The sequence below is a fragment of the Mustelus asterias genome, unplaced genomic scaffold (assembly GCF_964213995.1).
Source record: "Mustelus asterias unplaced genomic scaffold, sMusAst1.hap1.1 HAP1_SCAFFOLD_290, whole genome shotgun sequence".
NCBI classification, from domain to species: Eukaryota; Metazoa; Chordata; class Chondrichthyes; order Carcharhiniformes; family Triakidae; genus Mustelus; species Mustelus asterias.
Genome location: NW_027590255.1, coordinates 206864 through 223029, shown reverse-complemented (window position 1 = coordinate 223029; position 16166 = coordinate 206864). Strand labels below are relative to the sequence as shown.

General features: G+C 44.7%; 2 non-coding genes across 2 annotated transcripts; one reads left to right on the top strand and one right to left on the bottom strand.

The window, feature by feature from the left end:
• Window positions 1-14824: 14824 nt before the first annotated feature.
• Window positions 14825-14896, bottom strand: trnaw-cca (transfer RNA tryptophan (anticodon CCA)). The gene has a single exon. It is a non-coding gene; the product is annotated as a tRNA-Trp (tRNA).
• Window positions 14897-15242: 346 nt separating this feature from the next.
• trnas-gcu (transfer RNA serine (anticodon GCU)) lies at window positions 15243-15324 on the top strand. The gene has a single exon. It is a non-coding gene; the product is annotated as a tRNA-Ser (tRNA).
• Window positions 15325-16166: the final 842 nt, after the last annotated feature.

Genomic DNA, 16166 nt, shown 5'->3' with positions numbered 1-16166 from the left:
TACTCCCTGTGCCACGTGCTAGTGGGGCTAAGAACAGGGAGATAGTGCAGCTGAACACGTGGCAAAAGAGCTGGTGCAGGAAGGAGGGCTTCAGATTTTTGGATCATTGGAATGTCTTCCAGGGAAGGTGGGGCCTGGCCAAGAAGGACGGGTCACACCTGAGCTGAAGGGGCACCAACATCCTGGCTGGGAGGTTTGCTGCTATGGTTCAGGTCGGTTTCAACTAATGTGGCAGGGAGTGGAAATCAGAACAGTACGGATGAACGTGGGACTATGGCCAGGCGAGCTAAAAGGAACAGCAGGCTGGGGGAGGTCGAACTCAGTGGACCTGGAGGTCACGAGTTGAACTGCTTCAATGTAAGGAGTATAACGGGTGAGACAGATGAACTTAAAGCCCTGATTCATGAGCAGAACTTGGATGTAGTTGCAGCAACGGAGACTTGGTTAAAAAAGGGACAGGACTGATTGCTAAATATTCCAGAATATAAAGTGTTTTAGGCGAGACAGAGGGGAAGGTTAAAGAGGTGTGGGAGTTGCAATACTGGTGAGGGAACATGTTACAGCTGTACAGAGGGAGGACAACTTGGAAGAATCATGTAATGAGACACTGTGGGTAGAGCTCAGAAACAGGAAGGGGGAAGTCACTATGATAGGGGTGTACTACAGGCCTCACAACAGCCCATGGAAGTTGAACGGATATATAAACAGATTCTGGACAGATGTAGAAATAAAAGGTTTGTTGTAGTGGGAGACTTTAATTTTCCTCATATTGACTGGAAATCCCTTAGTGCTTGGGGTCGGATGGTGAGGAATTTAAGAGTGTCGAAGGTTTTTTGGAACAATATGTGACTAGTCCGACTGGAAAGGGGGCTATACTGGACCTAGTACTCGGGAATTTGCCCAGCCAGGTCATCAAAGTTGCAGTGAGGGAACATGCAACGGACAGTGATCACAATTCCGGAAGCTATCAGATACTGATGGAAAAGGGCGAGTGTTGTCCTCGGGTGAAAGGTGCTAAATTGGGGGAAGGCTAACTGCAACCAGATTAGGCCGGATTTGGAGGCTGTTGTTTGGGAGAGGCTCTTTGAGGGTAAATCCACATCTGACATGTGGGAGTCTTTTAAGGAGCAGTTGATCAGAGTGCAGGACTGGAATGTGCCTGTGAAAAGGAAGGACAGGAAAGGCAGGATTCGGGAACCGTGGATGACCAGGGAAATTGTGAATCTAATCAAAAAGGAAAAGGATACATACATGAGGCCTCGGCAACTAAAAACAGATGAAGCACTTGAAGAATATAGGGAAAGTAGAAAAGAACTCAAACAGGGAGATAGGAGGGCAAAAAGGGGTCAAGAAATATCCTTGGCAGACAGAATTAAGGAGAATCCCAAGGCATTTTGTACAGATATTAGGAACAAGAGGGTAGCTAGAGAAAGAGTTGGTCCACTTAAGGACGAAGGAGGGAAATAATGCGTAGAACCAAAGGAAATGGGTGAGATCCTTCATGAGTACTTTGCATCGGTACTCACAAAGGAGAGGGACATGTTGATTGGTGGTGTCTCAGAGGGATATGTAAGCCTTTTGGGACAAATTATGAAGCAGGAAGTGTTAGGTGTATTAAAAAGCATTAAGGTGGACAAACTCCTAGGACCAGATGGCATCTATTCCAGATTTCTGAAGGAGACAAAATTTGAAATTGTTGGGCCTCTAACAGAAATCTTTGTTTCCTCGTTGGCCACAGGTGAGGTCCTACAGGATTGGAGGATAGCTAATGTTTTCCCATTATTTAAGAAGGGTAGCAAGGATAACCCGGTTAATTATAGGCCGGTGAGCTTGACGTCAATGACAGTGAAACTGTTGGGGAAGATTTTTAATGAGAGGATTTGGAACTGAATGGTCTCATTAGCGACAGACGGCATGGTTTTGCAGGAGGGAGGTCATGTCTCATTCATTTAATTCAGTTTTTTGAGGAGGTGACAAAAATGATTGATGACGGAAGTGCTGTGGATGTTGTCTACCTTGACTTTAGTTAAGCATTTGAAAAGGTCCCTCATAACAGGCTGGTACAAAAGATTAAATCACATGGGATCGGTGTGAACTAGCCAGATGGATTCAGAACTGGCTTGACCACAGAAGACAGAGGGTAGTGATGGAAGGGTATTTTTCTGAATGGAGGTCTGTAACTAGGGGTGTTCCGCAGGTGTTCTGCTGTCTGTAATATATATAAATGACTTGGAAGAAAACGTAGCTGAACTGATTAACAAGTTTGCGGATGATACAAAGATTGGAGTTGGGGATAGTGATGAAGATGTTCAGAGAATACAGCAGGATATAGCTAGACTGGAAAATTGGGCAGAGAAATGGCAGGTGGAATTTAATCCGGACAAATGCGAGGTAATTCATTTTGGTAGGTCCAGTTCAGATGGGAGCTATAAAATAAATGGCAGAGCCGTAAGGAGTATCGACACCCAGAGAGATCTGGGCGTGCAGATCCACAGATCCTTAAACATGGCAGCACAGGTGGAAAAGATGGTGAAGAAAGCATATGACTTGCTTGCCTTCATTGGACGGGGCATCGGGTATAAAAGTTGGCAAATTATGTCACAGTTACATAAAATGTTGGTTTGGCCACATTTGGAATACTGTGTTCAATTCTGGTCACCACACTACCAGAGGAATGTGGAGGCTTTGGAAAGAGTGCAGAAAATTTGCCAGGATGTTGCCTGGGATGGAAGGTATTAGCTATAAAAGGAGAGATTAAATAAAATGGGATTGTTCTCCCTGGAAAGACGGAGGCTGAGGGGAGACCTGATAGAAGTTTATAAAATTATGAGGGATATAGATAGGGTGAACAGTTGGAAGCTTTTTGACAATGACAATTACAAGGGGGCACAAGTTCAAGCTGAGGGGGGAAAGGTTAAGTGGAGATGTGCGGGGAAGTTTTTTTACACAGAGGGTGGTGGAGGCCTGGAATGCACTGCCAAGTGAGTTGGTTGAGGCAGATATGTTCGCGACATTTAAGACTTATCTGTATAGACATATGAACAGGTGGAGAATAGAGGGGTACAGGTGGATGGTCTCGATAGTACAACGTGTTCGGCGTAGGCTTGTGGGCTGAAGGGCCTGTTCCTGTGCTGTACTGTTCTTTATTTTCTTGTTCTCTTTTTATAACGGTTCTCACTTGAAGAATTCTTCTGACATGCATCATGCGGCCTCTTCATTGTTTCGTTATATTTTCTATCTTCCTCATCATCCAGCCCTGGCTTTGGTTCCCCTCCCTTTCACCTTGATTGGAATGTACCAAGTCCGTACCTGAAACATCTCCTGAAAAATCACCCATTGTCCTGTCACAGTTTTTCCTGTCAGATTTTGGCTCCATTTTACTCTGGCTCAATCCCAGCTCCTCCCGTTGAAGTTCGTCTTCTTCCCATTCAGAAGTGCTACTTTAGATTGTTCCTTGCTAATATCAAGCTTGTGATACAATGATCACTGTTACTCAAGTGACAACCTCCAGACACTTGGATCATGTGGTCAAACTTCCTGTCCGTCTGTGTGAGAATAGAATTAATTCTGTATCTGCAATGCATAATCTGCCTACAGATTTGCTGCTCTCTTTCTCACCACACCTCCCTTTTTCCCTTCTCCATCTTCTCTGTTCACATTGTATTGAATAGTAATCGCCCGGTTCGCCCCATTTCTAAGCCACATTGTCATCATTGCCAGTATATTGTATTCCCATGTGGCTATTTGTGCTTCTAACTCACCAACCTTATTCACCACACTGTGCGATTACACACATGCATTCTAAACCTGTCCTTGTATTCCTCTTAGATTCCTTCTTCATCTACTCTGATCTTATATGGCACTACTTCTTTCTCCAGATATTCCTCCTTTCTACTTCTATACACTGATGTCCATCCCCCTGCCAGGTGAGTTCAGACCCTCCCCATCCACATGAGTGACCCTCTCCATGAGGACACAGAGGCATTGAGTACAGAACCATGCAAGTTATGCTGAGCCTTTAGAAAGCTTTGAATGGACCACAGTTGGAGTATTGAGTCCAGTTCTGCTCAGCACACTTGAGGAAACATGTGAGGATATTTCAGCGGGTACAGAGGAGATTTACCAGAATGGTTTCGGCATTGAGGGGTTTTAGCCACAAGGTTAGGTTGGAGAAGCTGGGGTTGATATTTTTGGAGCAAAGCAGATTGAGGGGGAGATTTGATAGAGGTGGACAGGATTATTCCAGGTGTGGATCAAGTAGACAAAGAAATGCTGATCCCATTCGCTGAGAATACAAGGACCAGGGGGGCACAAGTTGAAGGTTTTGGGATGAGACAGAGAGGGAATGTGTGTGGAAGAACTTCTCATGCAGCGAGTAACAACCTGGAAGTCGCTGCCTCTGAGGGTGGAAGCAGAGATGGTGAATAGTTTGAAAGATGAATTGGGATGGACATTTGAGGGAAATAAACTGATAGGGCTCTGGGGATAGAGCAGGGGAGTGAGACTGACTGGATTGTTGCATGGAGAACCAGCATGGACTGGATGTGGTTCCAGAGATATATTTTTAATCCACAATCAGTCAGAGCAGGAGAGACAGACATTGTTTCCATGTCACCCCAACTCAGTACCACTGACAGAGAGATACATAAATCCCAGTCCAAATTCTCACCCACTATCAGATTGTCAATGTGTCAGTCCTAAAATATTGCAGCATTGGCTGGAATTAAGTTAAATACCAGATACAACTGAATGATAGGATAACCTGAGACACCAACTGTGATCATTAAAATAAGAATACATATAAATTTGATGAGGACAGATTGAGATACAGATCACATACCCAACCTGATGCCTCATACAGTGTATGGCAGATATTATATTCTAACAGTGAAAGCTAAGCTCAACATTCAAGTATAAAGTTCTTACAACCAGAGTGAATGATGAAAGCATCAATTTGATTAATAAAATTTGAATAACACTTTCTTTCACTTTGCAACGATTGTGAGATGAAAAGATCCATGGTCCTTCCCAATTGTGTTCAAATAGAAAGTGATTTAATCCTCGGCCAAATTCTCAATAATTCCATTAAAACCCACAGCATTAATGGTCTGTTTCTGTGCTGAAATTTCAACGTGGAATGAACTCAGATTGTTAAACAGTCACAGAGCCTGAGGTTATGTAATGAATCCCACACTGTCAGAGCAGCAGAGACGACAGATTCAGAATCATTCTCGAGCACATGTTCATTACCAGACACTGACAGAGACAGACTGTTACTGAACTCACTGACAGAACCTGATCCTGAATGACACTAATCAATCTGACACACATATATGGTTCCACTGACATGGTCAGAAATCATCACAAACCCACATAGACTGCCGAATGTGCACAAACAGCACATGTTTCTTCAGAAGGAACTCTTCAAAATGCAGCTAATGAAAATACAACAAAACTTACTCCAACTTATAAATCAAAGAAAGGGTTTGATAAAGAAGCATCGTTACTCCAAACTTGGGGTCTCGCCTGGGCCAATCCAAGCTCTCCAAAATTCTGCACAGTTCCTTATTTATAGAGAATCAGCTGGTCAGCTGACTATTACATCACTCTAATTGGTTCCATGGTTCACTGGCTCAGCTGACCCTTACATCTTGTTCACAATAGTCCCATTACATCCAATCAAAGTTGTCACATTCTAACACCACACAGCTATTAAAGAGTGGGAGTTACAGACCCACATTTTCAAACGGGTTTTCCACATTCCCACGGAGGATCACTGAATTATACTAAAATAATCCCACACTCACATCCAGCACCAGATCCTGACAGACACAGCATGAATTCCACATTCACATACAGCACCAGAATCTGATATGCGTAATCAACATAGTCAAACTCACAGAGAGACACACTTGTTACACGACTGAAAGAGGATTTTTGGCCTGTCAAGTTCTGGCTCTCCAAGTGAGTAACACACCTCGGGCCATTCATCCGCCTTCTTCCCACATCTCTGCACATTCTTCATTTTCAGGCAATAATCCAATTCTTTCTTGAAGGCCTCGATTGAAGCTGCCTCTCATGCACTGTCAGGCCCCACATCCCAGACCATAACCACTCGCTGTATGAAAAAGTTTCTCCTCATGTATCCATTCCTCCCTTTCCCAATTCCCTTAAATCTGTTCCCTCTGCTTCTCAACCCATCCAACAATGGGGACAGTTTTTCTCTGTCAACTCTGTCCAGACTCCTCATGATTCTGAATACTGTTATCAAATCTCCTCTCAACCTTCTCTGCTCCAAGGAACGTGGTCCCAACTTCACCAGTTTATCTCAATAACTGAAGTTCCTCATATATAACAATGTGTCTCACTTACACAGGCCAGAGGCAGCATATAATTATATGCAGGGCCCTGACAATTGATCCCAATCTCTCAGACAGTACCACCGACTGACAGAATTAATCCCACTCTCACAAACAGCACTGAAGTTAAACAGATGCAGAATTGGTGTCAAAGATTCCCAGATTTTGAGAATGATCTCCACATTCCCATTCAATGCGAGTAGCTGACAGATACAGACTGAATTCCACTATCATATTGAGCAGCGGAGCACACTCAATGCCACAGACTGAAAGATATCCAATCAATATCACACTGATTCACACTGCCAGAGACTGACAAATACAGGATGAATCTCACAGATGGTTACAAAGACTGATAGGTACAGAATAAACCCAGCCCCCTCAAAGTGGCCGAGAAGGACAGCTACAACATTAATCCCAAACTGGCATATCATCCCAGGGAGTGAATGAATCCTGCACTCACTCTCAGCCCCCACTAACTGGCAAATACACAATGAGTCTCCAACACTACCACAGACAGAATGACTCCATCAGTCACATAGTCCCTGAGACTAAAAGATAATGATCCTCACCTTCACACCCTAACACACACTGTATCAGTGAGTGAATAAATCCCACACTCACATACTGTATCAGAGAGTGAGTAAATCCCCCACTCTCACACTGTATCAGAGAGTGAGTAAATCCCCCACTCTCACACTGTATCAGAGAGTGAGTAAATCCCACACTCACACACTGTATCATAGAGTGAGTAAATGCCACACACTCACACTGTATCAGAGAGTGAGTAAATGCCACACACACACACTGTATCATAGAGTGAGTAAATGCCACACACTCACACTGTATCAGAGAGTGAGTAAATGCCACACTCACACACTGTATCAGAGAGTGAGTAAATGCCACACACTCACACTGTATCAGAGAGTGAGTAAATGCCACACTCACACACTGCATCAGAGAGTGAGTAAATGCCACACACACACACACTGTATCGGAGAGTGAGTAAATCCCACACTCAGATATTGTATCAAAGTTCCAGGGACCCAGGTTCAATTCCACCTTGGGTGATTGTCTGTGTAAAGTTTGCACATCCTCCCCTTGTTTGCGTTTCCTCACATGCTCCAAATGTTAAGTGGATTGACCATGCTGGATTGCCCCTTAGTGTCCCAAATGTATTGGTTAGGGGGATTAGCAGGATAAATATGTGGGGTTACCAGGATAGGTTCTGGCTGAGATGCTGTGTCAGAGAGTCGGTGCAGACTCGATAGGCCAAATGGCCTTCATCTGCACTGTAAGGATTCTCTGACAGTTAAGGCTGAAATGGACAAACTTTGGTTTCTCAAAAAATCAAGGAGTAAAATGGGGTTGAAACCGAAGATCTGAAACACTATAAGCTGCCACTCGCCCACATCTGGAGCCTGAACCCACAGCTTGGAATCCACATTTTCAAAGAGAAATACAGCTCATAGATTGCAAAGACAAGTTACCAGGAAAATGGAAGGAATGTGGGGAATATTTTATGAGGGATTAAGAGATTTTGGATTGCAATCTTTAGAGAAGGCTGATTTATGGTTCAGTTCAAGTTTATAAATTGATACATTTTAATTTGACATGGAAGTACTCTATGAAAGGTCTGGTACGGGGAAGTTCCGAACAACAAAGGGACCTTGGCGTGTTTGTTCATAGATCTCTGAAGGCGGAAAGGCAGGTGAATAGTGTGGTGAAAAAGGCGTATGGCACATTCACCTTTATCAATCGGGGTACCTCTTTTTGTGTACCAACCAATTATACAAAATCAAATTTACTTAGGAAAGACTTATCAGGTATCTCTTTTAAGGTACCAACTTAATAAACTAACTCAGGGACAAATTAAGAGGGGCAACTCCCCAAAAGGAAGGGGGAACAGCCCGAATCAAAAACAAAGTCGAAAGAAAACTTAAAACATCAAACCAAAAGGTGATTATTGGGGTCGATAATACACCCCAGCCCCTGCGGCGCCCAGCGGTCGCAGAAGGCGTCAACCGCGCCCGTGGACACCGCATGCTCCCTCTCCAGAGACATCAATCGGGGTATAGATTACAAAAGCAGAGAGGTCATGATGTATAGAGCTTTGGTGAGGCCACAGCTGGAATTGTGCGTGCAGTTCTGGTTGTCACATTATAGAAAGGATGTCACTGCATTGGAGGGGGTGCAGAGGAGATTTACCAGGACGCTGCCTGGGATGGAACATTTAAGTTATGAAGAGAGGTTGGATACGCTTGGGTTGTTTTTGTTGAAGCAGAGAAGACTGAGGGGGCGACCTGATTGAGGTGTTTAAGATTGAGGGGAATGGACAGGGTGGATAGGGAGCAGCTGTTCCCCTTAGTTGAAGGGTCAGTTACGAGGGGACACAAGTTAAAAGTGAGGGGTGTGAGGTTTAGGGGGGAGTTGAGGAAAAATATTTTACCCAGAGGGTGGTGACAGTCAGGAATGCACTGCCTGGGAAAGTGGTGGAGGCGGGGTGCCTCACATCCTTTAAAAAGTACCTGGATGAGTACTTTGCATGCCATAACATTCAAGGCTATGGGCCAAGTGCTGGCAAGTGGGATTAGGTGCCCAGGTCAGAGCATTTCATGCATCGGTGCAGACTCGATGAGTCGAAGGGCCTCTTCTGCACTGTAATATTCTGTGATACATGGCCTTACTACCCAAGCTTGAAAAGTTCTTTACTCACAGTTACTGTATTTTGTGTGTCATAATAAACTACAGAAATTTGGTTCATGTCTCAATAGTCAATTTGTTTATCCCACATAGAATTGTTGATATTTCAAAAGCGTTGCCTGATTCTGTGGTGAATGCTGAAAATGCAGTGACTTTTGGAAAACCTGTCAGAAACATAGTGTGATTTCTATTTATGTATTGTCTGATGTTGTTGCTGTTCTTGTTTTTAATACTGTGACTGTACGGCAATCAAGATAAATAAATAAATGAGTCATGATCGAACTGAATGGTGGAACAGAGTCAATGCACCTTGTGGGGGGCCAAGGATAGATCCTTGGGGGATTCGGGAGGTAACAGCACAGGAGTGGGAAGAGAAACCATTGCGGGTGATGTTGTGCTTAAGACCAGAAAGAGAAGAATGGAACTGGGGAGTGCCATCTTACCCAGCTGAACAATCTCTCCACCTGTCCCCCACTATTGACATAGTTGACTGCACCATCCTGCTCCAATACCTTCCCACTGTCAGGTCAGTGTTCACAGCAGATGAAGATGTTAATGTACCTGACAACCTGAGGAAACTAATGATGAATGTAGGGCTGGGCCTCAGGAAACGAGTGTAGAGAAAGCTAGAGTTCTCAATCATCTTCGTCTCGGGCGGCAGCTCCCCCATCTCAATGTGTGTGGTGAGATCAGGCCATTCTGCTCAGTCAGGAGCACCCAGACTGACTGCAAGAGAGAGAGAGGCTGCAATTAGAACCAAACAATGAGGGAGACCCACTGAGAGTAACCAAGCCCTGGCCCCAGACACAGGGCACTGGAAGATCCCAGTATTTCTCCCTGGCCGATGCAGAGTGAGGTTCTCTCACCCGGTGTGGCACTGCGCCCCACACAAGAACACAGGAAGATCCCAGTCTCTGTGCTGATTGGTGTGACGGGGTTTGCAGCGCCGAGACTGGGGAGCTGCAGCGTGACATGTTTACACAGGAAGCCGCCATTCGAAACCCTGAGCTGCGGATTGACAGCCGGGCGGGGCGGGATTCCCGCTGCCAAAATCCTTCCCCCATTCGAAGCCCCACCGCCGGCTCAGGATCCGGGCCCGGGGACTGAAGCCACTGGCCGGACATTTACCGCCGCCCGGTGTCTGATGGGACCAGTGTGTACCCCCGCCCTCTGTCCAATCACAGTCACCGACCTGTGACCGACAGCTGAGAAAACCAATCAGAAATTGAGTCATTTCTGTTATCCAATAGACACTCTGCGCTGATTGAGTGATGGCTGCATCATCCAATCAGTGAGCTCAGTCTGTCTGAAATGTGCGCGAACAATGGAAATGACGTTTTAATCTTGACCAATAGAGCGACATGCTCCAAACAACACCCGCCCACATCACGATTGACATCGGCCTGAACCAATCGAAGAACGTCGCTGTAACACATACACCAATCGGAATGCGGCGCTGTTGTTCGGCTCCAGCAACGTCACTCTCAGCCCAGCGTCATTGCGTCATACAATTCGATCCGAGGCTCAAACCAATGAGAAATCAGACAGCTGGAGACGGGTAAAGAATCCTTAAAGCGGAACCGCTATTAGAATTACCGTTGTACAACTCTAATTTACTTACGATAGTTAAAGCAACAACAGGATTGGTGAAAGTCAGAGCGTGAGAGCAGTAGAACTCGGGGGAAAGGAAGGAGGAAATAAATGTAGGAAACGCGATAGAAATGAAAGGAGGGGAAAGGAAGATGGAGGCAGTGAGGTTGAGAGAGGGAATTCTGGAGCTGAGTCCCTGAGAATTGAAAGCACAGCCATCACTGGTGGAGTGAATCGATGATGTGGAGATGCTGTTTCTGGGGGTGTTTCCGAGTCGGGAATGGTGGAAATGATCTTTAGTTTTCTGCATGTTGCAAACTAAAGTCTCATCTGCTTCTCAGAAGGAATGCTCAGTGAGCTGGGGCTAAGTTTCTGAGTTAGCACCCACACAAGCTTTCCCTGCAGCCTGGAGCTCAATTACTGAAGCGGGATTTTGTCTTTCTCATCAGGACGGTGCAGGCTGAACAGGTGCAGTGTTGCAGTGAGGAAAATGGAAAAGAGAATTGGTGCAATGACACAACCTTGTTTGGCTGCAGTTTTTACTGAACGGGGTTTGTATTGGTCCACTGGGTTAGGATCACTGACTGCATGTATTTGTGGAGTGTTTTAGGTTCATTTATTAACATCGCAAGTAGGCGTACATTAAAACTGCAATGAAGTTACTGTGAAAATTCCCTAGTCGCCAGACTCCAGCGCCTGTTCGGATAAACTGTGGGAGAATTTAACATGGTCAATGCACCTAACAAGTGCATTTTTCGGACTGTGGGAGGAAAATGGAGCACCCGGAGAACACTCACGCAGAAACAGGGAAACGTGCAGACACTGCACAGATAGTGATCCAAGCCGAGAATCAAACCCGGGTCACTGGTGCTGTGAGGCAGCAGTGCTAACCACTGTACCACCATGGGGAGAAGGTGGTGACACATGTCCATGAGAAGCCAAGTCTGAGGATAAAAGCAAGAGTCATACAGTACAGAAGAGGCGCTTTGACCCATCAAGTCTGCACCAACAAACCTACATTAAATCTACAAGTATTCCTACCTTCCAGCACTTGGCTCGTAGCATTGAAAGTAATGACATTTCAAGTGTTCGTCCACATACTTTATAAAATTAGTGAGTTTTCCCACCTCTACTACCTTTCCAGGCATTGCAATTCAGACTCTGACCATGCTTTGGATGAAAAAATGTTTCTCTCAAATCCCCTCTAAACTTTCTGCCCCTCACCTTAAAATTCTGCTTCCTTGGAACCAACCCTGCAACTAAGAGGAACAGCTGCTTCCTATCCACCCTTTCCATAACCCTCATAATCTTATACACCTCAATCAGGTCTCCCCTCAGCCTTCTCTGCTGTAAAGAAAATGACGTGAGTCGATATAGTCTCTCTTCATAGTTCAAATTCTCCATCCCAGTCAACATCCTGGTGAATGGCCTCTGCACCCTCTCCAGTACAATCATATCCTTTCTCCAGTGATTTGACCAGAACTGCACTCAGTGCTCCAACTATGACCTCACCAAAGTTTTGTACAGCTCCAACATTGTCTTGCTGCTCTTATAATCATACATTAATACTCCATCACTCATGTTTCATGAAGCTTCGCAACTCACAGAGTGAAAGGCTCTTTTATCATCAAAAAATACAATGTACGGCAGCTGGAGCTTTCCCTTGTATTTTCAGGGATCTAGGAATCAGTGGATCATCAAGAGATAGAACAAAAAGAATATTTTCACAGTATTTATTCACATGGTACTAACATCAGGTTGCAGTAGTTATGAGCCGACTGCGTGGCCTTATGGATAAAGTGTCTGACTTTGGTGTTTGTAGTAATGATATCAGAAAATTGCAGGTTTGAGTTCTGTCACGGTCGTTTCTGTGGAGCTTCCTGGGAACCGATCTCCCACATCATATTAAATCCACATTTTCTTCCAAACATTGCAGGGTGCTTTCTCAGAATGTACGTCCTTGTTATTTTATTAATTCAATTCTAAAATAATCTTAGCTCTGAACAATTCCACAATATCTGTTTGATCTGGATAAATCATTGATGTTCCCAACTGGAGCAAAATGCTTTGTATTGATTGGGTGATTGAAATCCTGTGGAGGTAATTCTAATTTCCTCAGGACGAGGTTTAATAATGAGCTGAATGAAGTGTTTTTGTTTGCAGGGATGAAAGGTTATGTCACTGGGCTGGTAAACCAGAGGCCCGCACTGATCTTTGGAGGCATGGAGTAAGTCCCACCATGGCAGCTGGTGAAATTTAAATTAACTGATTTGATACACAGAATTATTGATCAAAAACAGAAACAGGAGTAGGCCATTCAGCCGAAATAAGTCTGGACTTGAAACCAAGCCTCAGAAATGGCGGCCTTGAAATTCCTGTTGATTGTTTTCCCACAGAAAACATCTTCACTGAACAACAGAGAACATTTCACACAACAAGAAACACCTTTGCAGAACAGAAAAAAAAAATTCAGCTCAAGATGGCTCATATTTACATCACTGGGAATCTGGTCAGACCCCATTTGGAATATTGTGAGCAGTTTTGGGCCCCATATCTAAGGAAGGATGTGCTGGCCTTGGAAAGGGCCCAGAGGAGGTTCACAAGAATGGTCCCTGGAATGAAGAGCTTGTCGTATGAGGAACAGTTGAGGACTCTGGATCTGTATTCCTTGGAGTTTAGAAGAATGAGGGGGGATCTTATTGAAACTTACAGGATATTGCGAGGCCCGGATAGAGTGGGTGTGGAGAGGATGCTTTCACTCGTAGGAAAAATTAGAAACAGAGGGCACAACCTCAGGCAAAAGGGACGATTCTTTAAAACAGAGGTGAGGAGGAATTTCTTCAGCCAGAGAGTGGTGAATCTGTGGAACACGTTGCTGCAGAAGGCTGTGGAGGTCAGGTAATTGAGTGTCTTTAAGACAGAAGTAGATAGGTTCTTGATTAATAAGGGAATCATGGGTTATGGGGAAAGGGCAGGAGAATGAGGATGAGAAAAATATATGATTGAATGGTGGAGCAGACTCAAAGGGCCAAGTGGCATAATTCTGCTCCCATGTCTTATGAATATATTTACACAACAGGGATGAATTTGACACAACCACAGCAAAGATCTGTCAACGGCAGAGACACAGTTTCACAACAGAGAGAACAGTTACACAGCAGAGAGTGCAGTTACACTTACATGAAATTAATTTTAAAACAAGGTCTATCTTTGTGTAACAGAAGATCCCTTTTCAAACATAATCAGTTGTTCCATCTCAGTATCTTGTTCGTTTGTTCGGTACCTTCTCTGTCTATCGCTCTGTGTGTGTCCTGATCATCTCTTACTGCTTCTCTGTGTGTCTTTCTCAGTCTGTTTGATTCGGGCTGATGTTAAGTGTTATTGTCCAGCCAGGGTGCGCTTCCCAACACGTGGGTCTTGTTTGAAATACAAATACAATGAATAGTTTCCTCTCACCCACGCAACAGGAATAGACAGGAAGCGGCAATGTTTCGAGGCAGAGTGGCTGGACCCATAACCCAGAGGTCGATGGATCGAAACCATCATCTGCTATCATGTTCTCACTAACATCAAATAGTAACATTCGGCTGCTGCCCAAAGGTAAATCTGGGTTTTCTCGACAGTAAATTTGTTTCATCATCTTGATTTTCATTAACTGGGAACACAGCGCATATGTCCCAGGTTCACAGGAAGTAGTCTCACAACACCAGGTGAAAGTCCAACAGGTTTATTTGGTAGCATGAGCTTTCGGAGAGTTGTCCTTTCATCAAATAACTGTTTAGCTCAGTTGGTTGGATAGCTTATTCAGCCAAAAACAGGGGATCAATTCCTGTGTCGGTTGAGATTCTTCTTAGCCTTGCTCCTCTCCTGAGGTGTGAATCATCCTGTTAACTCACCACCCGTCAGCTCTCTCCTTTGATGACCCATAGAAACATCTAAGTCTGTGGACCTTGCTTTAATTTTACAAGCAATGAACGCCTCACAACTCTGACACATTGTTTCAGATATAAAACTGTGCAAAAACAAAACTGAGCATGCGAACCGGAAGCATCCCTAAAATATCATTTCTACCATCGTTTTGAAATTTGTCATTTCGGGAACAATTGCAAACAATCAACTTTACCAAGATACCAATTTTACCCAGATACAAAATCCGACGCAGAAAAGCATCATGAGCCTGACGTGATTTGAACACGCAACCTTCTGATCTGGAGTCAGACGCGCTACCGTTGCGCCACAAGCTCAGACTGCTTGCTGCATTTTACATCCGGGTTATGTTCGATGAATTCAAAATCAAACTGGGACCAGGGAATGGAACTGTCTCCCTCTTTACTTTCTGTGGTTACACATCGAATGGAAGAGTAGCAGCGAACCGGATTAACAAGAAAGCAGCAACACAGCATTATCCTGTGGGAGAAATATGTTCTTTGTTACGGGTGTTAAAACACCCTGGTTTGGTGAGAAGTCAAAAGAGAAAACGCTGGAAAATCTCAGCAGGTCTGGCAGCATCCGCAAGGAGAGAAAAGAGCTGACATTTCAAGCCCAGACATTTCGAGCCCTTTGTCAAAGCTTGGTGAGAAGTCATTGCGTGACGAGGTGGCCGAGTGGTTAAGGCGATGGACTGCTCATCCATTGTGCTCTGCACGCGTGGGTTCGAATCCCATCCTCGTCGGTGATGGTTCGTTCAGTGTTTTGAGGTTCACGGAACCAAGATGAAGTTTGAACACACAAGCTTGAGAGAATAGTCCAGAACAATTCTATATTCCCATAATTCTCATCCTCTGAGAAACTCGATCTGACAGTCAATTCAAATCAGGGCACCCGCTTTGGACACGAGTTTGCCACCATGTCAACATGTGGTTTCAGAAGCTCCAAAGCAGACGCCAGTGGCAAATTTTGTCTTTCCAGAATCGGCAGGTCAGCCGATTAGTGCTATATTAGCTAGTTTGGCCATGCTAAATAGCCCCTTAGTGTCAGGGGGATTAGCATGGTAAACATATGGGGTCACGGGGATTCATTCTGGGTGGGATTGTTGTGGGTGTAGGCTTTATGGGCCGAATGTCCTCCAAGTTCGAGGCGGCAGTTTCGCTTCTCTGAGAAGATTGACACACCAGTTCCTAATTTCTTCAAATTTTACCCAGAAAGCTGACTCCGATGAGATTCGGACCCACAACCTTTGAACATTTCACAAGACAATGACTAGCAGTCTAACATGCTGGTACCCACTGCCGCAACAGGTCCACAGCAGACGCCATTTCCCTGGCCCTGCACTCAACCCTGGAACACCTAGATAACAAGGATACCTCTGTCAGACTCCTATTTATTGACTACAGCTCAGCCTTCAACACCATTATTCCCACGAAACTCATCTCCAAACTCTGTGGCCTGGGCCTCAGCACCTCCCTCTGCGACTGGATCCTGAACTTCCGAACTCACAGACTTACCTCGAATGGACTTACTTTGCATGAAGTTGATCTTTCTCTCCACCCTTGCTATGACTGTAACACTACATTC